This window comes from Schistocerca americana, chromosome 4, assembly GCF_021461395.2.
Source record: "Schistocerca americana isolate TAMUIC-IGC-003095 chromosome 4, iqSchAmer2.1, whole genome shotgun sequence".
Lineage (NCBI taxonomy): Eukaryota > Metazoa > Arthropoda > Insecta > Orthoptera > Acrididae > Schistocerca > Schistocerca americana.
The window spans coordinates 325,156,573-325,164,881 of record NC_060122.1 but is presented as its reverse complement, the minus strand read 5'-3'; the positions used below and the strand labels follow the sequence as shown (position 1 = coordinate 325,164,881).

Genomic DNA, 8,309 nt, shown 5'->3' with positions numbered 1-8,309 from the left:
CTCTGAGCACTATGGGACTTAACATCTGAGGCCATCAGTCACCTAGAACTTACAACTACTTAAACCTAACTAACCTAAGGACATCACACACATCCATGCCCGAGGCAGGATTCGAACCTGCGACAGTAGCGGTCGGGTGGTTCCAGACTGTAGCGCCTAGAACCACTCAGCCATACCAGCCGGCGATCTCTAATATCCTTGATAATGTTCTTTATATGTTTATCCGTTTCCAAGATACAAAGACTCAAAATTACCCTACTTCTACATTAAAATCCGGTTTGAGGAAAAATATAAATAATAAATAATAGCAGCAAATTTCTCAGATTTTAATGGCATATTCTCTAGGCATTTATGTAGAAGCGCCAGCTGCTCCTTTTACAAAAATCTTTTTCCTATATCGAGAAGCAGCCCTTTTTATGCGTACCAAAACTCAGCAGCAGATTCCGGAACGGATATGCACATCAAACGGCTGTAATTTTTAAGATGTATTCCTAAAATAACGATCTGGAATATCTTTGAAAATTTTCTTCATATCTTTGTCCGTTCCCCAGATGCAAAGATTCGAAGTTAGCCTGCATCGACGCGTAAAATACTGACGTAAAATCCATTGTTGGGCGAAAACGTAATTTGTAATGCGACGTAACACGAAGAGACATGCTCATGTTGTAAAGCGTCTCTTTTATCATGTGGGAACCTCATGTTGTAATAATGATGCACACGCATTTATTTCTTTTTTTGCATATATACTCCTGTTTCAGGTGTAAAATTAGATTTATTTGATTTTCACATGAAAAAACCTATCTAAATTTGGCTGATCAGTGCATTTCTTTTCATATGACTTAGATTACTCGCTGCAGCAGTGAAAAGAAACGAACCAGCGAAAAATGCTCCTGTCGTAGCACAAATAATGCTATGACGTTGGCGTTTATTTAAAAGACGCTGAGAAAATGACGGAGTACCAGCTGCCTCATTCTACCTTCTTCAGCATGACATGCGAACACATTAGCCCTTTTTAGCGCTAAGGGAGAGAAGACAGTGGCAGTGGCAAAGAGACGGAAAAGTAATAAATACTGGAAGATAGTAGACAGTGGTTGTGTTACAGAAAGAACGAAGGAGATTGTGGCAGTATGGAACAGAGAGAGGAACACGGTGGTCGTGGAGCTTGGTTGAGAGTGACAGAACATTACGAGGAAAAGAGTGAAGGAAACAGTACTGTGGCGGGGGGGAGGGGGGGGGGGAAGGGGAAGAAATAAAGAGGAAGTGGAAGTGGGTGAGAAACAGTGATAATGAGAGACAGAGTATCCGACAAGATGAGGAAGAGAGAAATAGTCATAAGAAGAGTCAGCAGCAGGGAAGCAAGAAATGAGATATTAGCTGTGAGAGAGAGAGAGAGAGAGCAAGAGGGAGGCCGTGACAGAGGAGACAGTAGTAGTAGGACAGAATGAAGGAGAGTATGGCTGTGAGACAGTAGACAGTGATAGAGAGATACAAAGAGATGGTGACAATGAGATGGGCTGAATCACTGACTAAGATTGAGCAAGTTGGAAGGGTTGGGTATGAGCGATTTACAGCGACGGACTAGTGGGTGTGAGCGAATTACGGTGAGGGGAGCTCGTAGGAGTGAGAAGTGAGTTGCACCTTAAAAAGGCGTGAATGTGTTCGCATGCCAAAATTTTTGTGTCAGGTTGTAAAGGTGCTGAGGATGTTAGAATGAGGCAGATGATACCCCAGTATTTAGTAAGAGTGTATGAAATAAACAGGAACATATTCGCATATTTTCTGTCCCAATAGTACCATATTTCTGCTGATTATAAAACTGACTTGGTAGTGTATTCTCTGTTTAAAAACTGTCCGTCTCCCGTGTCTCACCATGTATATTTGAATGTTGTGAGCAGGTTAATTCTTAACGATCATGCGTACACACTATTGCCAGCCATTTCCTAGTTCAGTATCGTAGATAGTGTTTATGAAATATTACACTTCCGCTCAGATAAATCGCTGCTTGTTACATCGGACGCGTTTGGGGTGGTGTAGCGCCTCTACATCGCGGCCGCGGTCGGGTTCATTAGTCAGGGCGGTTCTTGCCCGCCGTTCGATCAATTACCTGCACGGGGTGAGGCCGCCGCCGCCGCATCCTGTGCGCAGAACAGAGAGGAGCGGCACGCCGTGGCGGAGCATCCGTCAGGCGCGCACCTGACTCGCATTAATCTCGCCCAGCCTCCTCACACCCTACCGATTCTCCTCCTTCCGCATACCTCCTGATCGCAGCGGCACGAAAAGCACAGCACGGGAAACGTCCTAAACCACATGTGCTAAAGAAGTCATTTCAAGAAAAAACCCTCTAACACGCACTGATGAGCCAAGACGTTCTGGCCACTGCCCACCGCATTACTGTATGATTCTACATCTACATCTGCATACATACTCCGCAATCCACCATACGGTGCGTGTTGGGGGGTACCTCGTACCACAACTAGCATCGTCTCTCCCTGTTCCACTCCCAAACAGAACGAGGGAAAAATGATTGCCTATATGCCTCTGTACGAGCCCTAATCTCTCTTATCTTTGTGATTTTTCCGCGAAATTTAGGTTGGCGGCAGTAAAATTGTACTGCAGTCAGCCACAAATGCTGGTTCTCTAAATTTCCTCAGTAGCGATTCACAAAAAGAACGCCTCCTTTCCTCTAGAGATTCCCATCCGAGTTCCTGAAGGATTTCCGTAACACTCGCGTGGTGATCAAACCTACCAGTAACAAATCTAGCAGCCCGCCTCTGAATTGCTTCTGTGTCCTCCCTCAATCCGACCTGATAGGGATCCCAAACGCTCGAGCAGTACTCAAGAATAGGTCGTATAAGTGTTTTATAAGCGGTCTCCTTTACAGATGAACCACATCTTCCCAAAACTCTACCAACGAACCAAAGACGACTATCTGCCTTCCCCACAACTACCATTACATGCTCGTCCCACTTCATATCGCCCTGCAATGTTACTCCCAAATATTTCATCGCTACAGTACTAATGGAGTGTTCAAACATTACAGGATTCTTTTTCCTATTCATCTGCATTAATTTACATTTGTCTATATTTAGAGTTAGCTGCCATTCTTTACACCAATCACAAATCCTGTCCAAGTCATCTTGTATCCTCCTACAGTCACTCAACGACGATACCTTCCCGTACACCACAGCATCATCAGTAAACAGCCGCACGTTGCTATCCACCCTATCCAAAAGATCATTTATGTAGATAGAAAACAACAGCGGACCTACCACAATTCCCTGGGGCACTCCAGATGATACCCTCACCTCCGATGAACACTCACCATCGAGGACAACGTACTGGGTTCTATTACTTAAGAAGTCTTCGAGCCATTCACATACTTGGGAACCAATCCCATATGCTCGTACCTTTGTTAGGAGTCTGCAGTGGGGCATCGCGTCAAACGCTTTCCGGAAGTCAAGGAATATGGCGTCCGTCTGATACCCTTCATCCGTGTTTCGCAAGATATGATGTGAAAAAAGGGCGAGTTGCGTTTCGCAGGAGCGATTCTCTCTAAAGCCGTGCTGATGCATGGACAGCAACTTCTCTGTCTGTCTGTCTTCTCTGTCTTCCTGGTGGCGCTGACTGTTTTGACGCAGCAAGGAAGGTATAAGACGGCGCAGGGAAATGGGAAAGTGTGAAGTAACGTTATTTGGACGAATAACTACAGGAAAAACGTATTTTTATTGGCAATAGTGCAGTTTGTTGGGGAACAGAATTGCGGAACAGTCCCACCTTACATGTTAAATTATATAACCTCAGATTAGGTACACCATCGATCTGAATAAATAATTGGAATCGGAGAAATGAGTTGAATATTAAATGGACAAGTTGTTCTCAGCTTTTGTAATAACCTAAAACAGATTTTCTGGGTAACTCGAAATAAGGGAAATGTTTTGGAGGCGCATTGGGTGAAACAGGCACTGAGCCGATCGCCGTAACACTAAGACATCCGCTGTGTTCTTTTGACAAGGCCAGTGACGGGAAGCGGTCATCACTGCAGCCGGCTCGCGTGCTCCGCTGGGACACCCCAGCGCGCCACCTTGCAGAAACGAGATAGTTACGACATCCTGTGGCGATCACCTGTACAAATAATACACGAGGTGGAGTTGAACCGTGATTTATTTCCAAAGAATATTCTTAAGAATTTACTTTATTTACTAGCGACTCATCAAGAACATTAACACATTTAATCACACTATGTAAGCATGGAAGTAGTTGCCAGGGAGTAACAGATGAAATCACAACCAAATTCCTTTTAACAAATTGGAATTTCATTCACTTTAATAGTGCCTAAAAGCATTTCTTAAAAGAAACAGATTTAAAATTATAATCAGAAAGCACCCTCTAAATTTCAAACTTACAATTTATTCAGCGACAGAAAGAAACAAATTTTGACTGTATGAGCCTTGGAGCAGAGAACCTTGCTGCTCCCTTTTGACGCGGCCGTGCTTACGACCACTCTCAAAAGCCTCAGAAAGACTTCACGGGTGCAAATCTGCAACACACCAAATAACTTTAAATTAAGAGTTTTAACAATTTACACAAGCACACAAACTGTGCACCCCCGCAGGAGGGATCGAAATGGTACAAAACACTAACAATTAAAATATTATCATTGCCACCGATGGTGCAACTTGATTTTAACTTCTAAGAATAGTCTTACGGTGAAAGAGTGGCTACTTTATGTACTAAAAAGATCATTTCAGTAAAAGCCCATGAAATGGAATCTTATATAAAATTCTACGAGGTTGGCAAAACAATAGTTAAGGTGCTCTACAGTACACAGATACCACCTCTCAAGAGCCGGCCAGAGTGGCCGAGCGGTTCTAGGCGCTTCAGTTTGGAACCGCGCGACCGCTACGGTCGCAGGTTCGAATCCTGCCTCGGGCATGGATGTGTGTGTCGTCCTTAGGTTAGTTAGGTTTAAGTAGTTCTAAGTTCTAGGGGAGTTATGACCTCAGATGTTAAGTCCGATAGCGCTCAGAGCCATTTGAACCATTTGAACCTCTCAAGAACATAGGCAATAATATCAAAGTTTCCAAAGATCAAAACATCGTTCAGGTATGAGGCTGCTACACTCCAAGCAGTAAATTCGTTAACACACCAAATCCGACAAACATAACAGAGGCAGCTACTAACGTACGGTAGATTGATAGGGAGATTACCGAACAACCCGAACCGCAGGTTGCTGTAGCCCGCCCCTACTTCACAAGGGAAAAACAGACCACCCAATTTATAAACAACCACCTTCCCGCGGGTGGACTAACGGAGAAGAATGGTGGGCCGACCCCTAAGCAAAATGTCTGGCGACTTCACCAAGAAAACAAGTAGAATTTACCAAGAGTAAATCAACCAACATATCACCAATCACTTAACTTCTAATAAACTGCGATTTCTAGAGAAGACCTGTCGCAGCACCGCCAAATCGCTCTCCCGAACCGTCCGCTGCCAGCCGCTTCAACGGGCGCAGGAAGGCGCGTCGATCTCCCGTCTCACGGCGTCATAGCTCACACCGGCCAGACTGATGTCGTGGGCTGACTCCTGTTGCTCTCGTGTCGACTGCCAAGTCACTACCCCTCGCTATACGCCGCGGCCCACTGGACTGACGTGGTGACCTCACATGCGCCGACGGTCAAGACGGACAAGTCATCTTGTTTCTCAGTGCGCGACCGGCCAACCGATCGATCCAACCGCCAATGACCATTGCCTGAGCAACTCGAGCAGACTGGTAGCCTAACGCGCGGACTACATTCTGGAACTAAGCTCCGACCGGGCGACCACTCGCTGAGTTCTCTTAGTGGCGGAGTGGAAAGATTCTCATTTTGCCGGCTTTAAAGGATGTTCCGAACGAAAGACATACTAACACTCCGAACGACAGACAGACACTAACTGCCTAACAAGTGCGGACGAGAGACAGACTAGCAAGCTGGGGAGGAGAGACTGACCCAGACTGACCGACTGGCGAGCTCATAGCGCCCCTTAAATGCACGTGAACAGGCAACCTTTCCCCTTTCCTACCAGAGGGACACACCAAAGTTGCGATTGCCACAGCAGCGCCACCGCCAGCAACGGAGGGTGGCTGCTTCACAATACGCGCTGCGCCGCTCTCTCAAAACAGCAATTTTTACCGAGGCTCAGGAGTGAGGAAGAACCTTTAGCAAGCAGCGTTGCTGTCTGCCAGATGTAGATGGCTAACTTTTTGGATGGACACTACTGATTCGTATCTTGCAAGTGGAGACGGAATCTTTGAAAAACCTGAGATGCCACCAAAAGCTCCGTTCGCTGACGTAAAAACTCTGTACATCACTTTACGTGAACTTTTCCCAGACAGACAAAAGGCATCACAGTATCAGATGGTTGCTGCCTCTCTGGCCGAGGAGAGAGGCAGCATTAGCGAGGGACGACTTTTTTCAAATACTAGAATAGAAATATTTGGTTAACCAAATAAAACTGGGCCCATTCATTGGGACTCCAGCTTTGTAAGGAGAACTTTGATCTGTCGGAGCTCAAAGGATTCAGAGCCCCGACAATCAGATTAAACTTATACCAAAAAATATGGCAACACGAAGCTATCTCATCAGATGTAGTCACACAAAAATCATGTCGTCTCATGATTTCATCCCTTAAATTCATACTGCGACTTCTTCTCGTAACTTCTACTTCGTAACTTCAACAGTAGATCCGCCATCTTTGTCACCTTAAACAGCCTGCTGATCTTATACTTTTGGGGGACTTACAAAATATTCGGGCCATCCGACACAGAGCCACAGGCGAAGGCTGCTGGTGCTGTCACTGATCGACATAAAAAAAAAAATTCAAATCGCGCTCAGCACCATGGGACTTAACATCTGAGGTCATTAAACCCCTAAACATAGAACTACTCAAACCTGACTAACCTAAGGACATCACACACACCCATGCCCCAGGCATGGGTAGGCATGGGTAGCGGTCGCGCGGTACCAGACTAAAGCGCCTAGAACCGCTCGGCCAAAACAGCCTACGATTGACATCACACTACTTCAATCACTGAAAGCTGCATCTTGTTGAGAGCAAGTTGATTCTGTGTGAGACTTAAGCATCTTTCGAATAGGTTTATAACAATACCATCTCAGATCCTCACTCTGAAGGTTTGCCTCGCGAAATCATGAACAGTTTGCCTCCATAATCTACGACAGCTTTGACACATAAAATTCAGTAGTCATACGTTCAACCTTTATTTATTCCATTCTATATTAACCACAAGACAAGCACTACATACTCACACGATTATTCCCGACCTTCATAAAACAAGGTTTGCGTTGTCACAGGATGCCGTTATTAAATATTTGTTACGCAATTGCCACAGGTTGCCAGTATTACGAATGAAACATTAAGCATCTAAAGGCTCGTTTGGCATTAATTGTGAATCAACCAACATTTGATACGCAAATATATACAAGTATTCAAAATATGCTTCTCGCTCTACTCCCCTCTATCCACAACACTAACAAAGTAAATGATGACTAACTGAAACCCTCAGCTGCCGACATGTGTTGTTGATATACCTCGATGTGGACAGCTGAAAATGGTGCCCCGACCGGGACTCGAACCCGGGATCTCCTGCTTACATGGCAGACGCTCTATCCATCTGAGCCACCGAGGACACGAATAAACAGTGCGACTGCAGGGAGTTATCCCTTGCACGCCTCCCGTGAGACACATCCCCAACTGTCCACAATTCTACGTATGTAATGTACTTTATAGACATTTGCCCAGCCAATGACCTTCGTCTGTGCGAATGCGCACAGGTTGCCCAAGCTCTTACTGGAATCGCCAAAGCGTGCGTGAGTCATGAGTGAATGGGCAAATGTCTATAAAGTACATTACATATGTAGAATTGAGGACAGATGGGATTGTGAGTCTCACGAGAGGCGTGCAAGGGATAAGTCCCTGCAGTCACGCTATTCATCCGTGTACTCGGTGGCTCAGATGGATAGAGCTTCTGCCATGTAAGCTGGAGATCCCGGGTTCGAGTCCCGGTCGGGGCACACATTTTCAGCTGTCCACATCGAGGTATATCAGCAACACCTGTCGGCAAAGCGGCAAATTAAATTACACTTATGTTGCGATTTAATGCACGTGCCAACTTCTCCCACTGAGCTAGGAAAAAAAAGAAATAAGGAACCTAGAGGTGCCTGAACGCTTCGACTCACATCCATATATTGTTAAGAAATTCGGTACACTTTGATTTTAGACAACACCCGTTCGCTAAACTCCATAGACGACAG

The 8,309-nt window shown here is 45.4% G+C and overlaps 1 non-coding gene across 1 annotated transcript; it reads right to left on the bottom strand.

Moving 5' to 3' along the window:
* Positions 1-7,610: 7,610 nt before the first annotated feature.
* Trnat-ugu lies at positions 7,611-7,684 on the bottom strand. Its single transcript has one exon. It is a non-coding gene; the product is annotated as a tRNA-Thr (tRNA).
* Between the last annotated feature and the right edge of the window lie 625 nt (positions 7,685-8,309).